Raw genomic sequence first — 26,802 nt, 5'->3', positions numbered from 1 at the left:
TTCACACAGATCTAATAGGTCTACCAGAACAAAGTGAAAGAGGGAATACTGCTTAACTAATATTCAGAGAAATCGTAGCTGACGAATTCCAAAACTGAACAAACACTTGAGTCTACTGATTGAGTCACAAACAGCATTGCACAGAATACTATATACATATATATTACTGTTGCATTTAACAGGCTTCACTTGCGTGATGTAATTACAAAGCAACTTGACTTTTTTTTTTTTTTGCTTCCTACTGATTAAATGTAATAGGTGAGATCTTTCTCTACACTTGGGGGAAAACTCAAGATAATCGCACTACTTTTCTGATCATTCTTAGATAAATTAAAAAAAATTGATTATTGCTTTTAGACATCAAAGACTGTACCAACTCAGAAATTAGAATATCAATTTTCATACCATGATTGACATTTCCATGTTCAAATTCGGGCTTTCTAAATTCCCTTTGCTTGGGTTGTGGAGTGCAAAGCTTACACTCATGGAAAGAGGGTATAGCAAGCTTCATTTCTCTTTCTTTTTCACGTCATTCCTTGACAGTGGGGTGTATCGAGGAAAGGTGTGATGGGAGAAGGAAAGCTCTTACTTGATGAGCTTCATACTTTATTAGCCTAGCAAAGTTTCAAAGCTAATTCTTCCTTTCATGGTGTACTTTTCAGTTTCTAGAGTCAGCCTCTCCCCACCCCCATCATTAAGGATTCCCTGTGATTCCGCTGATACAACTAAATGAAACTCTAGTTCTTGTGGCTATTTACTCCTCAGCGTCCTAGGAATTGGACGGTTTATCTTAGCTTCTTTCTGCTGAGGTCCCATTGGCCTTCCAAAATAAATTCATGCCAACTATATCTTACACACAGTATATATCTGGTCCCTAGAAAACACATTTCCTCTTCCTGAAAAACTCTCGGACTATAAGCCCGTCTCGCTGTAGGCCATTTGTTGACAGCTAATCATCTGTACTGTTACCATTTAGTTTTCCCAATTTCAGTTAGATAGCGGGCCACCGTGTCTCTCATATGTCTGGGAATAGGTTTTAAACTCTCTGGCTTACAGTGAGGAACAACCACATTGCCCTTACCATTTTTAGGGTGTGTGTGTGAGACTCACAGCACAGCAACAGCTATTTCCAAAAATTTTCCCCCCTATTCTCCCTCTCCTGACTCTTCTGTGTTTTCAAAATTAGTGATGGGTTTTAGAATTATCTAAATGGTTCTTGGCAAGATATTTTGTACACGTCATATAAGCTGACGTGTCTCACAGGACATTTGGGTATCTGATATGTATTACCTTATGGATTTATTAAAATCTTATTCACAGAAATAGATTGGAAATACAATAAAATTATAGAACATGATAAATAAAAAGGCAATATTAAAACTGCCAGACTGAAAGAGTGAATTATGTAGTAGCAAAATTCAAAAGTTGGATAAAAATGCAGGTAAATTTAACACCAAAATTTTTCCTACATACCAACAAAACCTTATAGAAAATTATATGCCTTTTATAAATGCAAGAAAAATACAAAGTTCATAAGAATAAATCTGTGTATACTTATATACATATATATGTATATATATATATATATATATATATACACACACACATATACATATATATATATATCCATTACAGAAAAAAGTACAAATTTTGTTTAATTTTTTAAACTTTTTAAATGTTTTTACTTATTTTTGAGAGAGACAGAGACAGAGTGTGAGCAGGAGAGGGACAGAGAGAGAGGAAGACACAGAATCTGAAGCAGGATCCAGGCTCTGAGCTGTTGGCACAGAGCCTGACCCGGAGCTCAAACTCACAAGCTGCAAGATCATGACCTGAGCCAAAGCCTGATGCTTAACCGACTGAGCCACCTAGGTGCCCCAAAAGTGCAAAATTTTTTAAGGAAATATAAACATATAAGAATAAATGGAAAGTAATATATTGTGCCTATAGGACTGAAGACTTAACATAATAAAAATGTCAGTTCTGTCCAAATTGCATTGCAAATTCGATGAAATTCATTTCAAACAACCGAAGAAGATTTTTCACCAAACTTGACAAACTTGAAAATTTTGAAAAATTTATATAGAATAGTAAACATAATTCTAGAAAACTAGAACAAAAATGTAGAAATTTCTATACCACATTAAGATTTATGATAGAACCATAGCAACTTTTAAAAGAAGGCATTGAGCTGAGATAGAAAGATGGGTTAGTGCAAAAAAGGAGAAAACACCAAAACAGATCAAAGCATAAATGTGGGACCTTGGCTTATATCAGAGGTGACAGTATGAATAACTGGGGATAAAGTATGTTTTATTTGATATATGGAGAGAAGACATTTGATTTTTCACGTGAAAAAAAATAGATTCTTTCATCACACCAAAATTTCACATGGAACAAAGAATTAATGTGAAAAAAAGAAAGAAAATATATGACAATATCTTAATTTCCATTTGTTTCTTCGTTATCAATTACATTATCCCAAACTCAGTGGATTAAAGCAACAATATTTGTTATCTCAATTTTTTGGTAGATTAGGACTTATGCACATGCCTTAGCTGAGTTCTCTGTTTCAGGATCGTTTGTAGGCTGTTGGCTGGGACTATAGTGATCTGAAGGTACCCCTGGAGAAAGTTCTACTTCCTAGCTACTCCCATGATTGTTAGCGACGTTCAGTTCCTCATCGGTTGTTGGACTGAGGCACCAGCTCCTCTCTAGCTATTGGTTAGAGGCTGCCCTCAGTTCCTTGCCCATGGGCCTCTCCAAGGCAGCATTTTACTTCATCCCAGTTTCTTAAGCAGAGCTTGAAAGTAACAAGGGAAAAGAGTAATATATTTGACTACATTGAAATTATAAGTGGTCTATGAAGAACATAAACTGGAAGGTATAAAATGGAAAAGATATTTTCCACAAATTACAGGAACAAAATAATCCAAAGAGAAACAAGTGGCCAAAGAACATGAATGAAAATTCATAGAACATAGACTTGCCAGTCAACATAGTATTATGGTCAACTTTACCAGTAATCAGGAAAATGCAAATTAGAGCAACAATGGGATGCCAATTATACTGTGAGATTGCCCCCCCCCCTTTTTTAAAGATATGACACTAAGTGATGATGTGGGGAAGCAGGAATTCTCATGCACCACTCGTGTTGAATTAAACTGTTAAAACCACTAAAGAGAACAATTTGTACTATCTATTAGAGTTGAAGGTGGCAGTCTATAACCCAGAAATTGTACTTCTATGTACATATTATGGAAAAACTCTCAGTCAAAAGGAAAATTTTAGAAGTGGAAAATGCCAATAGGCCCAATGTCATTAATGAGGGAACTCCATAATAAATTGCGGTAGATTCATAGTAGACAGCAGTTAAAAGATTGAATGAGATATATATGTAGCAACATAGATAAATCTGGAAAGGATGACTTTGAATGAAATAGTAAAGTTGTAGAACAATAGAGTGTGATACCATTTACACAGATTAAAAATAAATTAAAATGTAAATATTAGTTGATGTACATATGTAGCAACAGTATACAAAACATGGACTGTATACAGGAGAAATCAAGGCACTGATTGAAGCTGAGGAGGAAGTGGGGGTTAAATCAGTAGTAGTAGGATATAAAATGTTTCAGCTTCATCTGGAATGCTAATTACTAAAAAGATCCATGACAATTATTCCAGTGTCTTGGTCCGAGTAGGCTAGTTTATGTTACGTGAACAAACAGTCCGAAAATGTCATTGGTTTAATCCGTGAAATATTGTTCTCGCTCCCATCACGGTCTCCTGAGGGCTCAGCAACTTTCATGGCCCAGGGGCACGGCTGCTTCCACCTTTTAAATACTCTATATCTAACTCGGGGTCTAAACCATCACTGGAGGGGAAGGATTGCATGGAAGCACTGCACCAGCTCCTTTCTTCCTTCCCCACAAATGGGTCCCTGGCCCTGCGACTCATGTTTTATTTGCCAGGAGTAGTCACATGGCCCCCGCAGAACTGTAAGGAAAGCCGGAAAGTAGGGTTTTGTTTTTTTTAAGTTGATTTATTTATTTTTGAGAGAGAGAGAAAAAGAGAGAATGGAAGAAGGGCAGAGAGAGAGAGAGAGAGAGAGACAGAGAGAGACAGAGAGAGAGAGTGAGCATGAATGTGGGAAGGACAGAGAGAGAGAAAAAAAAGAATCCCAAGCAGGCTCCGCACTGACACTGCAGAGCCCCACATGGGCCTCGAACTCACAAACCGTGAGATCATGACCTGAGCTGAAATCAAGAGTTGGTCGCTTAACCAATTGAGCCGCCCAGGCACCCCTGGGAAATATGTTTTAAAAAGTACAGAGATGTTTGGTGAACATTAATAAGTCCCTCTGCCACGAGTATGTGTTCCTTTAGGATGATAGGGACGTGGAGTTTTGTTTTATTGTGTTCTGAATTTTAATTTTTAGTTATTTGAGTTTAGCTCTATTGAGGTATAATTGACACATAAAATTGAAAGGTATTCAAAGTGTACACGGTGGTGCTTTGCTATACACATACATCATGAAAGGATCCCCCCATCTAGTTAATAGATCCAGTACCTCACATATTTATCTTTTATTTTTTTTGCATATGAGAGAACATTTACCTTCGATTCTCTTAGCAAATTTCCATTATGCAGTGCAGTGTTATCAACTACACCCAGTGTGTTTTACATTATAGCCTCAGACCGTATTCGGCTTATAGCTTGCAGCTTTAAATATTTTGGTTTTAAGTTTTTTTTTTTTTAAATCTGACCTAGAAAATAAATATGAGCATGTGAACGCTCTGTACCATTGTTTAACAATGTTGCCACATGTTCACACTGTGTATAAATGGATTTGACTCAAATAAGTTTGTGAAACGCTGCGCAAAATAGAGCAGGCTTCTTTTCTGTAGGACTTCCTAGGGCTTTTAATGAATTCTACTGAGCGTTAGGTATATGACTTTAGGTAAATTATTTTCTGTCTTTGTGCTGATTTGTTATCTGTAAAAAGGGACAAGATAGTACTTAACTTCCACCATTGCTGCACAAATTAGATTACATGATACATATGAAGTGCTTAGCATAATGCCTAGAAGGTCGTAAGCCCTAAATAAAATTGGTAGTATTGCTATTCATTATGATGATCATGATAATAACGGTGATGCCTCCTGCTGCAGCAGCTAACATATTCTAGAAACTTTTCCCTCCAGAACATGTCACTGGACTAGTGTTCTGTCGAACACACTTCAGGGAAATAGTGATCTCTACCTTTTTTTTTTTTTTTGCAACATTGCAATCTGTGCTTTGCACGTTCAAAAACTAAAATAACACACAGAAAACTTCTTCTGTAACTTGATAATTGTGTATTTTTAGTGATTGCCATTTGGTTTTTGTTTGGTGGAACATCCTTTTATTAAAAATGACCTTGTAGTGTAGTTGCTGCTGGGAATTTATCCAAAGGATACAAAAATGCTGATTCGAAGGGGCACATGCACCCCCATGTTTATAGCAGCACTATCAACAACAGCCAAAGTATGGAAAGAGCCCAAATGTCCATTGACTGACGAATGGACACACACACACACACACACACACACACACACACACCATCTACTTTATATACTTCATATCTATCTATATATGTATATATACACACACACATACTTGTTATATATATACACACGTACTATCTATCTATACATACATATACAATGCAATATCACTCACTCTTTAATAAGTATGAAATCTTGCCATTTGCAACTTTGTGGATGGATCTAGAGACTATTATGCTAACTGAAATAAGTCAGTCAGAGACAGAATGATACCATATGATTTGATTCATGTGGAATTTGAGAAACAAAGCAGATGAACATAGGGGAAGGGAAGGAAAAGTAAGATAAAAACAGAGGGAGGCAAACCATAAGAGACTGTTAAATACAGAGAACCAACTGAGGGTTGCCAGAGGGAAGGTGGGTGGGAGGATGGGCTAAATGGGCAATGGGCATTAAGCCGGGCACTTGTTGGGTGAGCACTGGGTCTCACATGGAAGTGATAAATCACTAAACTCGATTCCTGAAACCATCATTACAGTGTACGTTCACTAACTTGGATTTCAATTAAAAATGAGCTTTATCCATTCATAACGTTACACTGGGTCTCTTGGTCAGTATCTTCACACAGCAGCTGGTCATACCCATGGCGAGTTCTGCAGCAGACCATGGGAGAAACTTACTGCTGGGTGTTTGGGAGCTGCTGAGGCAGTTCCGTGGCACTTTCTTTAGCAATCGCTTCACACAGCAGAGCAGCGCGTGCCTCTTTTCACCCACCCTGGAAATTATAAGAGCTTCCTCATCACTTGTCTCATCACCTGCAGGAATGTGCAAACAGTAACAGTCCTTTTCAGGCCGAGGATGAGCCAGCTGTGCACGTCTCAACCTCCCCACCCCTCAGGCACGCCTGCCTACTCTCCTGGACTTTCTTCTCCAGCTAAATTTATACTTGGTGTCAGGTGAATATTGCTTTCTCGGTGGCTGAAGGTTTTCATGCCTACTTGAACAGAATCGCCAGAAAATTCAGGAAGAAGTTCAGGAGAGTTGAAAGGAAAGAGCACCACTGGAAGCTGCTACAACTGGCAGAATCCTGCTCCAGAAAAGACCTCGATGCTTTCTCTACAGCTCTGTGACTCCACGGGTGATTTTGAGAAGGAAAAGGAGAGAGAATGAAGCTGCACTGATTGTACATTTTTACTGATTAGGAACTCCGGCTTCTGGGAAGCCAGAGTGGGCCATACCAGGAGCCCAGGAACTGGGAGATCTGGCCTTGAGACCTGGCTCAGCTCTGGCATTAAAGATCTTGGGACGTTCTCTACCTTTATAAAGGAAAATTATTATGACTCAAATTCCATGTATTTTCACTCCTGAATCATTCAGTGTAAATCGTGTTTCAATATAAAGGTAGATTTCTATAAGACACACACACTAAAATTTCTGCAGGGGAGAAAAAAGGCAAACGAAACTAAACAATAAAAAAATAGTGTCCTTGAAGTCCTATCTTTAACAGTGACAAACTAGCTATAATTTGACCTGAAAATTCTATAATTATTGGAGGTGGTTATGTAGGCTTTTCCATTCTGCCCTTCAGTTTCCTTATCTTGAAAAGAAGTCCAAGAGATCTATTAAGATACTTTCTTGCTCTAATGTTTTTAAAATTTTGCTTTTTTGCCCCATTGTGGAAATAGTATGTTCAGGTTTCTTTTTCTGAACTGTGAAAATCTTTATAAACACAAGCACTACGTGATTATCTCTAACACATCCTCACTTAATAGCAGCTCCTTCCCCTGCTGGCTCACCTTAATTGCAGGTGGCCTTGAAGTTCAGTAAACTCTTCCTCAGAAATGTGGCCTACACTGTCATCTCCCGAATTCTTTTCCATGCTGCAGTGACTTTTCAGAAATATCTCCTGGCTCATGCCTCTCCTTTGCTTAAAATCCTTTGTTGACTAAGTCCTCCTTGTTGGCGGGGTACAGCCGACGCTCTGTAGCATCTCCTATGGGGCTCCTCAGTCTGTCTCACCTGGCCCATCTCCATGACTTGCACTAGGTCCCTGGACTAGAACTCTGTGGCAGGCTGAATAATGCCTCCCAGAGATGTCCGCACCCTAGTTCCCCAAGTCTGTGAATATGTTACCTAACATAGCAAAAGGGATTTTGCCAATGTGATTAAGTTAAGGATTTTGAGACACGGAGGTTACCCTGAATCTGGGGGGTTGGTGATCCCAGCAGTCCTTAGAAGATGGTAGGAGGATCAGAGTCACAAATGTGTGATGGCAAAGGCAGGGATTGAGTTGATGCAGGGCGATGAACCCAGGCAGGCAGGCATCCTTTAGAAGTTAGGAAAGGTAAGGAACGAATTCTTCCCTTAGAGCCTCCGAAAAATGGTGCAGCTCTACCGACACCTTGATTTTAGTTCCGTAAGACTAATTTTGGATTTCTGAACTCCAGAGCGCTAGGATAACACGTTCCTTTTGTTAAAACAAAAAGCCACTATGTTCACCACAATTTGTTGCAACAGTGATAAGAAACGAATACAAGCTACCAGAAGTAGATCACATTGTACAGCAGTTTTCTTAAGTTTCAGTACGAGATAATAACTATGTTAACAATGTATCGATAAAACTAAAATGCAAAGCTCTGAAATCTGTCTTGAACTATGTAGAAAAAGAATTTTGACGGTATGCCATAGCAGAAATAGAATTAGATTTAAAAAAGAGAAAACAAAAGTGTTATCATGCAGCTGTCCCAGAAATCTTATATAAAGATACGCAAATCTCTTCCTTTCACTTGGACTCAGTTTCCCTTACCTGTAAAACTGTTTCAGAGTCTTCTGAGTCCAATAATTCATAGTCTACACATGCACAGGATTTAGTTAAGTCATTAAAAAATGCAAGGTGTGGGTATTAATCACTAGATCTATCATTGATCTTGACATTTTTAATGTTGTGTGTGTGTGTGTGTGTGTGTGTGTGTGTGTGTGTGTGTTTAAAGCATATAAATGAAACTAAAGTACAGATTCAGAGATTGGATAGAGGAAAGGCATTTGGGATAAGGAAAGAAAGCTACTTCTCATATTCCATTTTTTTAGTTTGAAAAGGCAAAATAAATTTGCCAGGTCACTACTTCTGATAAGTACAGAGGCTAGCAAATTACCCTCAGCAGCAATATATTCCCCAAACCTAGCCACCCAAACTTGATGTACAATAGTAAATTAGTGATGTGATCCCTAAGGGATACTGTAGAATTGATCATTTCAGGGGCATAGTTTTATGCTTAACTCCAAATCTAGCCATTGAATTAAAAGTGTTTATCTGAATATATTTTGAGCCACATGAGTACCATGATCTTTTTTTAAATAATGAACCCACACATATGGCAAGTTGGGTAATATTAAAAGACACTTTATCATCTCTTATCATCTTGATTTTATCCTGGAGTACGAAATCATCTGGCATTCATTCTTGCCTTTTAAAGGACTTGAAATATCGTGACCAGCAGAATCTATTGGAATCTATATCTTAATTTTGGTTATATACTATTATATCTGAAAAAAAACAATAACGTATTTCCTTAAAACTGAAAGTGTAGCTACATGGCACATACATATGATATATGCACTTTAGTACGGCCTTTTCCAAAACTTGCTAATCAATTTATCAACATGTAAATTGTGAACTCACGTAAAGTGTATCTTAGACATCTTTGCACCCTCAGCAAAGTGTGGAAATTCAGTAAATGCGTGCCATGATGTACAACGTAGTACAATCAAAGGTACCTATTGCGGATAAAATAGCTTTTAAGCTTTACTTTGTTGAGTTCTTAACATGTGTTAGTCAAACTCATGATGACAAGCTCATGTGAAACTATAGGGTAGACAGTTGGGCATTGATAAACTGGAACGTATCTACGGACAGGTTAATTAGTGGCAAGTGGACACAAAATTGTGTCCCATGAAATTATTCCATATACGACATTTATATAGCACATTGATCATTGGCTTCATTATTATCATCAAACATTTCTTGATCAACCATTATATTCAACATAATTTAATGCCAAGTATATTTATGCCATTTCAATATTGGAAAAAAGCATTATATGAGATATTTACAACTCTTTATTTAGAATGTTTCAGTTGTTGGTGCGCCTGGGTGGCTCAGTCGGTTGACCATCCGACTTCGGCTCAGGTCATGATCTCACAGTTGGTGGGTTCGAGCCCTGCATCAGGCTCTGTGCTGACCGCTTGCTCAGAGCCTGGAGCCTGCTTCGGATTCTGTGTCTCCTTCTCTCTGTGCCCCTCCCCCGCTCACGCTTTGTCTCACTCTGTTTCTCAAAAATAAATAAATGTAATAGAAATTTTTTGAGAATGTTTCAGTTGTCCAAAATACTAGATATTCCAAGTACTCAAATAATCAATTTCATGTACATACATTCATAAGGTTGTGTGAATTATATTTCATTTATTTTTATTCATTTACTCAAGGAATATTTATTTACAGTCATTTACAATGACTTATAAAAGTCATTGTTTTTGCAGTATGTTGGCTGCAGACAACAGCTAGTTAATAGCTACAACATTAAATCTGCTCGTGATCCTAATGCAGAAAATTTAGAGTCATCAGGGTACACTATACCAGTCAACTGATTTGATTTACTACTAGAAGAATAGAATGTGGTGGTAGAAAGGAGCCTTAGAAATGAGCGGGTCTAAACCTCTTCCATATTCCAGTTTTACAGATGAGGAATCTGAGGCCCAGAGAGAGGTAACTTAGCCATGAACATAGAGTAAGATAGTGTCAGAGTGAGACCTAGATCTCTGACTTCCTGACTTCTAGGCCATTGTGTTTTTGCTGAGCTTCCTCCATAGTTGTTTCTCTCAATTGCCTTAATTAGCCTTTCTTTGTTTTGACATCATAGATACAAAACTCAAGAGAAAGAGCTACAGGGCAGGTATGCTATTTTGAGATTGAACCTTTGAATTCTCTTTGGATAACAGAAGTTGAGAATTTCGTAGGAGGAGAAATTGTAGGACAGGAAAGCTCAGCGACAGCTCCCTCCCTAGAGACAGTTGAGGGTAATAAAGATAAAGACAGCTTCTTCCATTCCCCAGAGACATTTTGCTTACCCAGAGTTAAGATAAGGTTTCTCTCTCCCTCCAGAATGAGAGGATCAGCAGCTGTGTGTAAGGGCAGAGCTTCCTAAGTTTGGGCTCAAGGAGCTGGTGCTAAGACAATGCTTTCACAACTGCTTCTACTGTGAGTAACGAATGGTCTTTGTCTCTGATCCGTCTCTGATCTCTGTGTGCGTGTATATATACTTGGAAGGATCTGAGATTTTGTCTCACTTGTAAACTAACAAATTAGTGTGTGTGTGTCTCTATATCTATAGTGCACATATATATGCATATATCTATAGATAGATCTAGAGACACACACTAATTTGTTAGTATACAAGTAAGATAAAATCTCAGATCCTTCAAAGTTTCTAATTTAACAGGCAGATAGAGGTGGATTGTTGTCATAGTATTTCAAATAGCTCATGTAGTAATGAAATACACTATAAATACCAATGAGAACACAAGCGTTTTTGGGTTACAGAGCTGTTAGATATCCCCATCAATCACTTACAGAAATATTTTCATTCTCAGTACATACTTGTCTGTATCCAGTTGTATAGTTCAGACACCAAAGTGTCCTTTGGGGACAAATGAAACAAACTGGTGCTCTTTGAATTTATGCCCCTGGCATTCTAACTTAAGACTGGAATCATTTAATTTATACCAAGGGCAAAATTACTTTCTGTAAAAATGGACCTTAGACCTCACTAGTCCAACCCACTCACATTTAAAGTTTCAAGTCTGTAATTGATGAGAGTCTAAACTTTCCAACTTTTGTTGGGGCCAGATGGTTGGAATGAAGCAAATTTAGAGCAAGGCTAATACACAAACAAATTAAAATCTTTGAAAGTATTTCTAGAGCCAGTATTGTCATTTGAGTTCATATCAACCACACAATCAGCCAGGATGCAGCACTATTAATTCTCAAAAACACCCTGTGGTGTAAGGGCATTATCACCATTTAGCAAATGAGAAAAACCCGGACTCAGGACTCAGAGTGGGTCACCAAGGACACAAAAGTTAGTAAATGGCAAAGTTGGATCCAAGCCCAGCTCTTCCGTATATAAGTCCTCCTTGGTTGCTTCCATTTTGTAATCTGAACACACCCCATCCTTATCAATATTTGAAAAAAAATTAAACTTTATAGGCATTATAGGCATAATGGAAATAACTCATTATTTGCAGTGTGGAGGCCCACTTTTGAGCACTGATTTTTCCATATAATATTACTAACTTGTGGAAGTCATTTGAAGAATGCGGAGTGTAAAGGGCTCACTACGTGACAGCACTGGAACTAGAATCCAGGTCCCAACTCCTAGTCTAGTCCAGTGTACTTACTGCTACACCCTGCTACTTCCAGAGGATTATATTCAAATTATTTCAGTTATGGTGTGTTGGATTTTATGTCTTCAAACGCCGTCTGCTTACTTTCCTACCAGTGCAGAAAGTAGAAGGAAAATTCCAATCGAAGAAAGGCATCCTCTCAATAGGGCTGGTAAAGTATCTACAATTTTAGTCAACGAAGACCAACTATTTATTACTTGCAGAGGACAGTGACTTTTGATTTTTAAAAATGATTCCTGCATATGGGAACTTATCATTTGGTTCAGGGGCTACTGGCTAGATTGCATTACATGTTCATAATCGGCTCATTTTTCACATTCATCGATAATTGTTTTTCATACCTTTTTGTAGATCATTTAATTTACAGATAATTTCTTTCCTGTGAAATTTTCCAATAACTTAATTTAAAGGTAATTATTTTTTATTTAGAACAAATGTACTTTGATCTTGGGAAAATAGGGTATTGCCTTCATAAAACTTATTCCCATTTGAATTAGAAACGCAAGCATTTCCAAAAAAACAAATATTCAGATATGAGTTAATAACATACCTTACTTAAAACTCCACAGGTAACAGAATATAATGATGCATAATGTACTAGGATGTTCAGTTCCTTTCCCTGGAGGTTTGCACTGCAGACGGTGACAATAGATTTTATATACAAAAGGTATAGTCCTATGTAGGTACAAGGGGTGGTTTAGGAACAAAGGCAATGTACCTAAAAATGGGAGTAAGATCCATCTGGTGCTACTCTCCCAGAAATCACAGATAGCCAGGGAGACCGGCCTGTAAATAACTCAACTACAAAACTGCAAGTGTAAAGATCTTGAGTGGCAAGCCAAGAAGCAATTAGAATCAATCTACATTTTGCAAGCAGTGAAGTCACAGGATCTGGGTTCGAGTTTTGAAAGTTTTCTTTGATGGCCCATTGTAAGGTAGAAGGGATGGGATTCAGGAAATGGAATTTGCGTGACAATGCCACAGTCCAGGTGAGAGCTGAGCTATTGGTATGCAGATGGCCCAGAGAAGACTGTGCACAGGAGGAAGAGGATCTTCCCGCTCTTTTTCCTATTGCACAAATTACATCTGGAGCTTTGTGTTCAGTTCTGAGTATGACACCTTAAAGGATACATATACAGACATATGCCTAAAGCCTGGGGAGCGAACTCACCCGCTTTCGGGGGCCAGACAAGTAACATAGATGAGAAAATAATGCCAGCTGTGAGGACGCATGCAAACACTCTGTGAGTTGGGGCCTGGTTTATTGGTGGGCTCCTGTGCTGTTGAAAGAGCCCAGGGATGCCCAATTGTCTGCAAAAGAAATTTTGTGTGCGGCCTACTCATTTGTAAATGCCGGCTCACAATCTACAGTGCCTGTAAAACAAAATTCCGCGGGCCACCGCTTTGTGATGTTTGTTTTAAAAATTCCGTAAACTGTCATGAGGAATGTTTGGAAGAGATAGAGCTTTCAGACTGTGGAAAAGACGGCTGATTTGGAGACAGTGGGAAAAGAGTGGCGGGATTTGAGAATGACCTTCAAACAGCAAAGGACTGTCATGGGTGAAGGAGTGATTTGTTCTCTGCGATTATTTTAGGACATAAATAAAAAGAATAGGCACAAGTTCTAGGAAGACAGATTTTAGCTACAAATAAAAATGCTTTTGAATGGCCACAGTTCTATAAACTTGGTACTGGATTGCCTTGGGAAGTGAGCTCACTGTCACCGGATGTGCTTTAGCAGAGAAAAGGTGATCATTTGATGAAGACGCTGTAGAGGAGATTCATTCTAGAGCCTTGGTGAAGGAAGATATTTCTATGATAACCTTCCATTCTGAATATCTAGGATTCTTTTGTAGATTTCTAGCTCAGCATGAAGAAACAGTTTGAAAAGACTGTCAAAACTGTTAGAGGAAATATAGACTCCATTAATATTTTTCCAAATTTTTACTTAAATTCTAGTTAGCTAACATGCAGTGTGGGTTTCAGGTAAAGATCAGCACCTAAACTGGGATGAGAAAGACAGTGTGCTATCATTGGAAACAGCCCTAACATAGGCATTATGCCTGAGTTTGAGTAGTCTGCTACTTACTTGATTATATGATCTTGAAGAAGTCACCAAGATTTTCTGGGTCTCAGATTCCTTACTAGTAGAATGGGCAGTTTTGACTAGCTTAGTGTTGTCACATTTTAGTACACCTAAGAATCACCTGGGAAGTTTGTTAAAAATGCAGATTCGTTGACCCCATTGCCAGAGATTCTAATTTAGTGAACCTGCAAGAAACTTTCAAAACTCTGTGGCTATATGAACTTCTCTGCATTTGGATGGCTGGATTTCAACAGTTAATTCTGATTCTTCAATTGATAAATAAATGTTTTCGGTTCCAATGATACTACCCCTTGTCTTTTAGACAAAGTTTTGAATGATCTATTTCCAGCTTTTCATCTTTGCTCTTGTTTGTTTATTTTGTTCTTTTACTTCATCCTAGGAATGATGGAATAGGAAGACTTTAAGAGGGAAAATGATGTTAAAAATTTTTATTATTATTATTATTTTAATGTTTATTTTTGAGAGAGAAAGGCAGAGCACAAAGGGGGCAGGGCAGAGAGAGACGGAAACACAGAATCCGAAGCCGGCTCCAGGCTCTGAGCTGTCAGCACAGAGCCAGACGCAGGGCTCAAACTCACGGACCGCAGGATCATGACCTGAGCCGAGGTCAGACACTTAATGGACTGAGCCACCCAGGTGCCCCAGGGAAGATGACATTTTTTTTTGGGCTATGGCTACGTTTCTTCTCCCCCACCCTGCCTCCCAATGCAGAGAATTTTAGAAAATCAAACAGTGGAGAGAACTCCTTTATGTAAGTGATGCTGCTGGCTTGGTGTACTGTCTTTAAGTGCGATGTAGACATAGATATCATCACTCAAATGGAAAGAAAGGCCAGTCGAGCTCACTCACCGATACCAAGGTCAAAGCAATGATCATTAGAGTGACAGAGAGGTTGAGGTTCCTCCCAGAAACTACCTGCAGACTTCTCTTTCTTAGTGGCAAGAGATGATCTGTGTGTTCATATATGAGGTGTTGGTCAGTGAGAATCCAAGTTAAGGGATTAAACTGTTTTGGTGTAGGTAATTATGTCAATTATGTCACAATTGTATTAACACTAGTATTGGCACTTTCCTTTCTACTCATCTTTATGATATAATAAAGGCACATGAAAGGAAAATGTTTAGATAATTGCATCCAGAGGTATCATGGTCCTAGAGGACTTCGCTGTCCACGAACCCCTTGGTCTATCTCTTCATCCTCAATGGTCAGTTGTTCTTCCCTCCATTGCAGGGAAGAGAGAGAGGGAGAGACAGAATCGGAAGCAGACTCCAGGCTCTCAGCTGTCAGCAGAGCCCAATGTGGGGCTTGAACCCACAAACTGTGAGATCGTGACCTGAGCCAAAGTCGGACACTTGACCGACTGAGCCATCCAGGCGCCCCTACCATTTTCTTTTCTTTTTTTTTTTGTAGTTGGAATACTTAATATTTACCTTCTTAGTCGTTTTCAAGTATGCAGTACAGTACTGTTAAATAGTCACCATGCTGTACATCACATCTTCAGAACTCATTGGTCTTGCATAACTGAAACTTTGCATTCTTTAACTGTTATCTGGCATTTCATCATTCTCTTTTAAACTTTGTTTCTATTAAACTTTGTTCAATTTGTTAAGGCACCAGCCTCCCTCTGGCCTCACAGCCTTTGCACATAAAAGTTTTCTCTACCTAGAACATTCCTTTCCCCCTTCTTCATCTGATTATGGTGAAACACTGTGACAAACTGCTGTGCCTAATCCCCAACTTCTCTCCAAAGTGGGCCAGTTTCCGCTGTCCTCTGCCGCAAGTGATTTATATGTCTCCTAGCATAGCACTTGTCACAGGTGTTTATTATCTCTGCTCTTTGATATATTCTCTGCTATACTGTTGGCTCTATGAAGGCAAGGACTATGTACATAATATTACCCACCATACCCATGCAATTTTTCTTCATAGTATTCCACTATTTTTATAAATTTATCTGAGGTTGTTATTCATTACTGGCCTGGTTCTTCTAGCAGATTTTAATTTCCCTACAGGCAGAAACCAGGTTGCTTTGTTCACTGGTGCATTCCCAAAGCACAAGATAGCACCTAGTTCATAATAGATGCCCTATGCATGTCTTTTAAATGGATGGATGGATGGATGGATGGATGAATGGATGGATGCATGGATGGACAGACAACATAGAAACCAGACTGCATTGGTTGGTTTGCAAAGATACCACCATGTGATAGATTGAAATACAGCTGACCCTTGAGCAACAGTTTGAACCATGTGGGTCCACTTACAAACAGATTTTTTACACTAGAGTACTGTAAATGTATTTCCTCTCCCTCATGATTTTCTTCATACTATTTTCTTTTCTCTAGCTTATTATATTCTAAGGATCCAGTATATAACACATATAACATACAAACTATGTGTCAGTTGACTGTTTATGTTATTGTGAGTCCTGTGGTCAACAGTAGGCTATTAGTAGTTTAGTTTGGAAGGGGTCAAAAGTTATACATGGATTTTTTACTTGTTTGTTAGTTACTATAGGGAAGTTGGAATAAGGATCTGGGTGTATCCTGGTTGAAAGTTTAGTTTATGTGGAATTTAAATATAGGGAGGCTGAAGGCTAACTGTACCATTCAGTTTGTGAATGATCATATGTCTAACACTGCTACATTCTTCATGCATCATTTTTTTATTCATAATTATTAATTTTTTTATTTTAATTTTATTTTTTAATTTGCATCCAAATTAGCATATAGTGCAACAATGAATTCAGGAGTAGATTCCTCAGTGCCCCTTACCCATTTAGCCTATCCCCCCTCCCACAACCGTCCAGCAACCCTCAGTTTGTTCTCCATATTTATGAGTCCCTTATGCTTTGTCCCCCTCCCTGTTTTTATATTATTTTTGTTTCCCTTCCCTTATGTTCATCTGTTTTGTCTCTTTAAGTCCTCATATGAGTGAAGTCATATGATATTTGTCTTTCTCTGACTGGCTAATGTCACTTAGCATCATGCCCTCGAGTTCCATCCACGTACTTGCAAATGGCAAGATTTCATTCATTTTTGATTGCTGAGTAGTACTCCATTGCATATATATACCACATCTTCTTTATCCATTCATCCCATCGATGGACATTTGGGCTCTTTCCATACTTTGGCTATTGTTGATAGTGCTTCTGTAAACATGGGGGTGCATGTGTCCCTTTGAAACAGCACACCTGTATCGCTTGGACAAATGCCTAGTAGTGCAATTGCTGGGTCGTAGGGTAGTTTTATTTTTAGTTTTTTGAGGAACCTCCATCCTGTTTTCCAGAGTGGCTGCACCAGCTTGCAGTCCCACCAACAATGCAAAAGAGATTCTCTTTCTCCACATCCTTGCCAACATCCGTTGTTGCCTGAGTTGTTAATGTTAGCCATTCTGACAGGTGTGAGGTGGTATCTCATTGTGGTTTTGATTTGTATTTCCCTCATGATGACTGATGTTGAGCATTTTTTCATGTGTCGCTTGGCCACCTGGATGTCTTCTTTGGAGAAGTGTCTATTGATGTCTTTTGCTCATTTCTTCACTGGATTATTTGTTTTTTGCGTGTTGAGTTTGATAAGTTCTTAGTAGATTTTGGATACTAACCCTTTATCTGATATGTCATTTGCAAATATCTTCTCCCATTCTGTCAGTTGCCTTTTAGTTTTGCTGATTGTTTCCTTTGCTGTGCAGAAGCTTTTTATTTTGATGAGGTCCTAGTAGTTCATTTTTGCTTTTGTTTCCCTTGCCTCTGGAGACGTGTTGAGTAAGAAGTTGTTGCGGCCAAGATCAAAGAGGTTTTTGCCCACTTTCTTCTGGAGGATTTTGCTGGCTTCCTGTCTTACATCCATTTTGAGTTTATTTTTGTGTATGGCGTAAGAAAGTGGTCCAGGTTCATTCTTCTACATGTCGCTGTCCAGTTTTCCCAGCACCACTTGCTGAAGAGACTGTCTTTTTTCCATTGGTTATTCTTTCCTGCTTTGTCAAAGATGAGTTGGCCATATGTTTGTGGGTCCATTTCTGGGTTCTCTGTTCTGTTCCATTGCCTTGAGTGTCTGTTTTTGTGCCATCTTCATGCATCATTTTAATCCTTGCAACAACCTAAAAAATTATCACTTATTGCTTTTCTTATAGCTGATACTTAGTCTTAATGAACTATAGATGTCCATATGTTTTCCATTTTGTAGCTCATAGAGGTTAAGTATCTTAAAAAGTTCACAGAATTGGTAGGGGCTAGAGCTGGGTCTGGGAATAAAACTTGGGTCAATCTACCTTGAAAACATAGGTGTTCATAAGACAGCCCTTATCTATCCTAAGTGGGGCCCACAGTGATCCTTACAGTTTTGAATTCTTTGATTATATATAAGCTTTCTGAAGTAGAGAAGAGAAAAGATACCTTGTGGTATAAATGCCCCTCAGTGCTTCTCTCTAAAGTAAATTTCTATTCCAGTGACCTTCCCTCTCATGGTACATGTAGCCATGTGTTTCTGGTGCTGACTTGTTAATTAACTCTTAATTCTTGCATTGTTATTACTTATTGTCTTAGACTTGGAGAGTATTGTTTATTAGATCAAATGGACATGGTGAATTTTCTTATCCTCTCAAATTGTCAATTTTCTCCCATGCTAAATAGGTAAAAAAATAATAGCAACTTTAAAGGGATTTTTCTAACAAATAATCCAGTGAAGAAATGGGCAGAAAACATGAATAGACACTTCCCTAAAGAAGACATAGAGATGGCCAACAGGCACATGAAAAGATGCTAAACGCCACTCCTCATCAGGAAAATACAAATCAAAACCACACTGAAATTCCACCTCATGTCAGTCAGAGTGGCTAAAATGAACAAATCAGGAGACTCTAGATGCTGGCAAGGATGTGGAGAAACGGGAACCCTCTTGCACTGTTGGTGGGAATGCAAGCTGGTGCAGCTGCTCTGGAAAACAGTGTGGAGGTTCCTCAAAAAATTAAAAATAGATCTACCCTATGACCCAGCAATAGCACTGCTAGGAATTTACCCAAGGGATACAGGAGTGCTGATGCAGAGGGGCACTTGTACCCCAATGTGTATAGCAGCACTCTCAACAATAGCCAAATTGTGGAAAGAGCCTAAATGTCCATCAACTGATGAATGGATAAGAAATTGTGGCTTATATACACAATGGAATACTACATGGCAATGAAAAAGAATGAAATATGGCCTTTTGTAGCAACGTGGATGGAACTGGAGAGTGTTATGCTAAGTGAAATAAGTCATAGAGAGAAATGCAGATACCATATGTTTTCACTCTTATGTGGATCCTGAGAAACTTAACAGAAGACCATGGGGAAGGGGAAGGAAAAAAAAAGTTAGAGAGGGAAGGGCCCAAACCATAAAAGACTCTTAAAAACTGAGAATAAACTGAGGGTTGATGGGGGGTGGGAGGGAGGGGAAAGTGGGTGATGGGCATTGAGGAGGGAACCTGTTGGGATGAGCATTGGGTGTTGTATGGAAACCAACTTGACAGGAGTGCTGTCAATTAAAATTAAATTTTAATTAATTTAATATTAAAAAAATAAAGGGATTTTTCTGAGTATTAAATGGAATAATGTATTTAATGTCCAAAGCAAAGAGCTTGACACTTATTAAATATTAGATACTGATGTGTTGTTTTATGATCCACTGAGCCTGGTTGACTTTGCTACATGCACCTAATTGGAAAACGGGGCCAGAGCTATTGCATAGTAGTATCTTTTTTTGCTGCATAGTCCTAATTTGTTTTTGGAGATACAGTGGACCTTTGGTGTTGCCGTTAATAAAATATGAGCCATGGAACCAAAATGAAAAAAATTTCAGGGGCATCTGGGTGGCTCAGTCAGTTAAGCAGCTGACTTTGGCTCAGGTCATGGACTTGCAGCTCGTGATTTCGAGCCCTGCATCAGGCTCTGTGCTGTCAGCTCAGAGTCTGGAGCCTGCTTCGGATTCTGTGTGTGTGTCTCTCTCTCTACCCCTCCCCCACTCATTTCCTCTCTGTCTCTCTCTCTCTCTCTCTCTCTGTCTCTCTCTCCTTCATACACAAAGCATTAAAAATTAAAAAAAAAGAAAAAATTCAGGTTTCCTTTTGTTTTTTAATAATTGAAATATAATAAGGTTTGTAGAATATAATTAAGTTTATAATCCTTATATTTTACTATACAGTTAAAAATTATGACAGTGATTTTCTTAAAGACATGTTCTTTTTGGAGTTTTTTTCACCATCATGGTACCTGTACAGTGACATGGCATATAGAATCTGAGGAATAAATGAGGGAAGAGAAGGAGAATATTTATGGTTCTATGGCTACAAAGGGCATCAATTTCTCTACTTTAGGCTCCTGCCCTTGTTGTGCCATTCCGTAGATTACAAAGGAAAGCCTCAATGTGGAACTTCTAGTAATAAGAGGTGAATCCAATTCCTATTCCAATCCTCATTTGATCTCACCTGTAATGAAGCTAAGTTCTGTAGAACTTAAATATAAAAGTCACTTAAACTCAGAGAAGTGTTGTTAGAAATGTATTACTTTGGGGGCACCTGGGTGGCTCAGTCAGTTAAGTGTCCGACTTCGGCTCAGGCCATGATCTCACGGTCTATGGGTTTGAGCCCCACGTCGGGCTCTGTGCTGACAGCTCAGAGCCTGGAGCCTGCTTCGAACTCTGTCTCCCTCTCTCTCGGCCCCTCCCCTGCTCACACTCTGTCTCTCTCTCTCTGTCTCAAAAATAAATAAACATTAAAAAAATTACAGAAAATATTACTGTTAACATCATTAGTATACTGTATTACAGGCTTCACTGTACCATTAGAAAATTTCTAATATGGAAGGAGTTGGTTCAAGTGATATATCTAGTCACTGATGATTTATTGATATTTTAAGTAAATTAAAAGAAAAGAAAAATGACAGATTTTGAACTTCTAAGAACTGGTTCAGAAGAAAAATCTACCCAATAATTTTGTTTTAAAGGAAGAGATGAAAGATGTATTTCATTTTTACACATCAATAAAACGTATTCTTAAATTTTGTAACGATGAAGAATATAAGAAAACACATTTCTGTATCTCTCATCAGTCATGGTGAACTTCTCTCTTCCCCAAACTGCCATTTGGTCTTTATAGACTTGCTATCAAAGCACTTATCGTAGCCAGCCCTATATCAGAATTATTTAGCTTCGTGTCTGGCATGTCCTTGAATAGAGAATGTCATAAAAGCATTATCTCTTATGTATTACCACCAGATTCTGCAGCTGCACTTCGCACAAGAGCTTAGAAGCCAAGGCAGTTAAAAATAAATAAGGAAAGAAGAAATGTATATATGCCTTAAAAGCGGTCCGTATATGGCTAAATTATAGCATTAGCAAAGCAAAAGACATAAATATCATTATAACCACATAACAGTGGTATAAAGTGAGGCCAAATTCTGTGACTCATCTCCTCAGTTTTGTGTTTATAGGCTTAAGGTTAAGCTTTTCCCCCAAAGCCGGACATCTACCAAGAAAGTATAACTCGTTTGTGAGTCGTTGTAAGCATATAAAATTTTGAGCACACAAAATTCTAGAATAAATTCTACTCTGGTCAGTATGATGGACTTGATATCCTTAGGGGTTCTCCTAATAAAATACAAGTGGGTTCTGGATAAATGAGAACACGCTGAATTTTAAAGAACCACCATGTTTCATGAAAGCATTGAAAACCTCTAAGAGTTCAAAGAGGAGATTAATGAAAAAACATCAGTGAACTGAAACCTCTAAACGTGAGTGGTCAGTAAACAGGAAAGAGTTGCTCTGGGAGCAAAAGCCAATTGTATTTCTAGAACTGACACTGCTCCCTCTTCCCCCTGCCCCTGCAAGATGTGGGAGATGAAAAGAAGACTTCCGCGTGAATTCCATGCCACTGCAGATGGCTACGGTATCAAGGGTCTAAGTGGTCCTTGCCTTCTGCCAGAAGGACATGCCAGTTCTCTTTGGAGCAACACAGTTCCAGTTGAGGTCCTCAGTATTCTGAACAGGTCATTTCAGCCACAGTAAAACATCACCAAAAATATGAGGAAGCAAGGGATATAAGTGGGAATTTATACCTACCTAAAAGTACTGCTTCTGAGCCATCTCCTTGATTATTCCTGTGGAAACTTGATGGGCACCTTCTACAGGGTACCATCCTTTGTCTACTTTCTGGTCGTCCCAATTCAGTCCAAGAATTTTCTGCCTCTCAGGTGTTTGTTTAAAAATCTCCCTCTTGGGGCACCTGGGTGCCTCAGTCGATTAAGCGTCTGACTTCGGATCAGGTCATGAGCTTGTGGTTTGCTGGTTTGAGCCCCATGTGGGTCTCTGTGATGACCGCTCAGAGCCTAGAGCCTGCTTCGGATTCTGTGTCTCCCTCTCCTCTGTTCCTCCCCCTCTCACTCTCTCTCTCTCTCTCTCTCTCTCTCTCTCTGAAAAATAAAGATTAAAAAGAAATTTTTAAATCTCCCTCTGTCTAGGGTTGCCTGGGTGGCTCAGTCAGTTGGGCATCCAACTCTCAATTTCAGCTTGGGTCATGATCTTGCAGTCATGGGATAGGTCCCTGTGACGGGTTCGCCACTGAGCCTGGGGCCTGCTTGGGATTCTTTCATCTTTGATATTTTATGAGTTATGCAGCTGCTTCTCCAGAGAATCTGGACTCATGTTCCATAAGCAGAACTTCATACTTGGTTTATAGTTCTGTTGGTACATAATTTTCTCTTCTTTTTTTTTTTTCTGGCTGGCTGTCATCCATGGGATTACAAACCACATGACATTAGCCTTTATAACTATCTATCCTCTCTAGGTATTTTTCTTCTTAGCTTTTTTCCTGGATCCATTTTCTTTTCTTTCTGAAAATACTTGTTTTTCTCTACTGTATTTGATGCTAGGTATTCTCCCAGTGTGTTTTCTTTCTGCTGTAGTGTCCATTTTGCTTTGTTGTGTTCATCGTCAACACCGATTTGGGTAGAAACACGTGTGGAGCATATAGTGTGTTCATCATATAGTGTTTTCAGCCTCCTTGCAACATGTACGTATAGATTTCTGTCTCTTTCTCTACGTAATGCTTCCTGAAAGCACATTAGGATATATTTATTCTTTCATGTGAACTAAATTGCCAGCCTGCTCATCAGCATTAACAGTTGACATAGTATCTGCCATTTTTCTAATAAATACTACATTTATTTTCTCCTTTTGAAACCGGACAAAGTGGATTTCTCTTATCCCTTAAGGGACAGTGGAGTCACTCAGCAGAAGAAGCCTTGATTCTTTACTGACTGAATGGAACAGACCATACTAATTTATTAAGTCTTTATGATTTTTGAACTGTTTATTACAACAGTCAATCTATCCTGACTATTTCAGGAATGGACTAATACGCCAATTAGACTTTGAAGAATTGTGTAAAATGTTTAAAAAAGGTAGATCTGTAGTATTCTTGGGGGCCCCAGGAAGGTACTCAGGTATTAAAAAGGCTGAATCACTCTTTTTTCGAATCACTGGATTATGGCTTTAACAGATTTTAAAATGGAGTTTACTAATATAGTCATTTTTTATAAATAGCTGAGGGTAAATCCACACCAAGACTCAGTTATGACCCTTTCTAGGCCAATGCAGATAACAAAATAAAGTTAAATTAGAAAAAGTTAAATGAGGAACAGAAAACTTAAGCTCACCTCATGACCCCATAGTCAGACCTGAGTTCATTTTCTCCAAGGAAGGATTCCTGCTGACCATGCATAACTCTACAGGAACAGACTTTAAAAATGTTTTCCCTGTTATATAACCATGGCAACTCCTTCACCAAGCTGAAAGGGAAGTACCCAAGGTCAAATTAGAGATCTCTTATAAGTGGCAAACTTTTCCCTTTTCTTTAGAGGAAAAAATAAACTAGGAAGATTGGGGCCCTTCTCTGCAGAAGAAAATGTGTGTGTGTGTGTGTCCAGATGACCACATAAGAATACATGTCTGTGCACACATGTGTGGTTTATGTCTAAACCTTCCCCAAAAGGAACAAAAAAAAATATTCAGAATCGTTTGGAGCTACCAGTTCCAGGACTTTCCTTGCTATCCTAAGTGAATAGAATATTATATAAGCTATAAATAATGCAAGTGTCCTTTTAGGTTGCAAAACAAAAATTTACTTCAACTGATAGAGCTTTTCCTTATCTCTCCCTTTAAGTATTCTCTTCTCTGCAGTACAGGCCGCTGATGACTTTCTGCTCATATAAGTTGTTAATGCTGAGGTGTCGCCTTGGAGTTGGCAGTATGATCAATCATAGCCTCACCTTGCAGAGGGTCTTCCCCAACTTGGTGACAGGACCCATTTCTTTGGACGCTTGCTGGTTTGTAAACCTTACAGGCAGACCTCTAAAATACTATAAACATGCTAATGACTGTTCCTAACATTTTCCTCCGCTTTCTTTACTTCCCCTTCCCCAAAGAAAACACCACAAAGTTCATAAAGCAACAGCAGCTTAATACTCAGTTTTGAAAGGGGAAAACAATGACTGATTCTATAACCAAGTGATAAACAGCATGGTTTCTTTATCTCAAGGGAGCTTTTCATTACACCATGTACCCTTCTCAACCTGTAGACCCTTCCGCCACTAAGCTTTCAGTAATGTGCTGCACTAGTTTGGGAATAGCAGAACAAAAGAGATAGTTTCACATGTGGTGTATGCTCTGCCTAAAATATACCCTCCCTATCACCACTCCCCCAAACTCCTCTTATCCTCTACACATTGAACAGCCACTATTCTTTTAAGTCAGTGATCAGATGTTACTCTCCACCGTGAAGACTCTCCAGCCACCAAGCACAGTGAGTTGTCCTCCTAGAAGGATTTCCTCCTATCCTTTAGCTATGATGGTTATCTCACTTCATATTCATTAGTAAATATATTAGTCACCTGCAGAGAACCTTGAGCTCCTCAATGACGGAGAATATATCCTATTCATTTCTATAGCACCCAGTCCAGTTCCTGGTATGTACAAAAGAGTCGTCTATGAATAGGTGATGAGTACATCTGGAGGTAAGCTATTTCTACATTGAATCAAGAGTGTAGTAGTTTGGAGTATGGGTTTGGAGACTCAAGTCCTAGCCTTTACACGTATTGGCCTTGTGACCTCAGGCAAGTTATTTACTATCTCTGTTTACTTGTCTGAAAAACATAGATGCCAGGAGTACTGGCATAATGGACTGTTGAGAGGATCCAATGAGAAAACCGATGCAAGGTGCACCGCAGAGTCAGTGAAACACACTACATGTTCAACAGATGGCTCTTTTCTTTCTTTTACCCCCCTTTCTCCATCTCTCTTTTAACACATCAAAACCTCTAGGTAAATGATATTCACAGGAAGGGACTAAGGAGAGACTTTTTCCCACCAGACCCAAGTCCCAATCTGAAATAGGTGAATTTATACTGAGTGAATATTCACAGTACATATGTCTTTCTTGATAGTTGAAAGTATGGCATATTGCATTTATGTTTGATTACAAATAAAACTGAAGCTAATCAACTTTGTCCTTCCTCTGCAATTATAGAGGAAAGGGAGGTGTGAATCACATTTAAAAACCCCACATAAACCTTTAACCCCATTACTGGATCAATTTCAAGATAAATTGCTGCATATTATGCATGAGTGTATTTCGTTTTCAAGGGTTCTTTTGCAGGATTTTTCTTTAGATCTGCACATCCCCGTAGACAACTGTAGGTTAACAGCTTGTAACACTACGAGACTTGTTGTTACTTTCAAAAATTATTTGAGGAATATCATGTCTTGCTGATAAAACTGTAATTACACTTTGCACTCTTCATCATATTACTTAGCAAATTGTATCTTCTTGTACAGACTCTTTGTCCTTGAAAATAAATTATTACAGCAAAGTCAGCTCTAACTTTCCAAGGCAGATAACTTTACTGAGAAATGGTTTTAGATCTTCACAGGCTGTCTCTGTTCTGTTCGTGTCTACACTTTTCAAAATATCTGCAATGTATTGAAAAACCTGCAGCTGCCTTTGCAAAATACTGTCAGACTGGTTGATACAAAAAGATATTACCAAAAAAATTGGGCAGGGTAGGGGTAGGAAGCAGATTGTATGATTAAGAGTCCCCAAGATATTGCTTTAATATAGTATTATATATATACTGCATTCTGCCTATACTAAGGTAAACCATATTTTTTGTCAATAGGAATGCAACTCAAATAACCAAGGGTGGAAGACAACCTGAGTAAACTTGAATAGTGTTTCTGCCGAGAAAGCCTATGGTTTTCTTTGTATTTATGTATTTACTTATTATCATTTTGTTTCAAAAGATTTTATAACCTTTTAGGAGAAATTTAGTTTACAGTTGCTTATCTTACTAAAAACTCCATGTTAAGAAACACGCACATGCATAAACCTCTTCCAAGCAAGCCAAACCAAGTCATTTGAAATCATTTGGTTTCTCTGGAAAATTGTGTGCCTCAACAATGAGGCATGAGGAAGGGAATGTGGTAAATCATGGACTCTAATATGAGCTATAGGGTAGCAGTGACCTCATCCACTTTGTTTGAAATGCTATAGATTCAGAAACTAGGACAGGGCCTGACCCATAGTAGGTGCTCTATAAATATTTGTTGAATGAACGAATGAACATTCTTCTATTATAAATGCCATCGAGGGCCATTGTATAAAA

This window comes from Acinonyx jubatus, chromosome X (assembly GCF_027475565.1).
Source record: "Acinonyx jubatus isolate Ajub_Pintada_27869175 chromosome X, VMU_Ajub_asm_v1.0, whole genome shotgun sequence".
In the NCBI taxonomy this organism is placed as follows: Eukaryota; Metazoa; Chordata; class Mammalia; order Carnivora; family Felidae; genus Acinonyx; species Acinonyx jubatus.
This window is presented reverse-complemented; position numbering follows the sequence as displayed.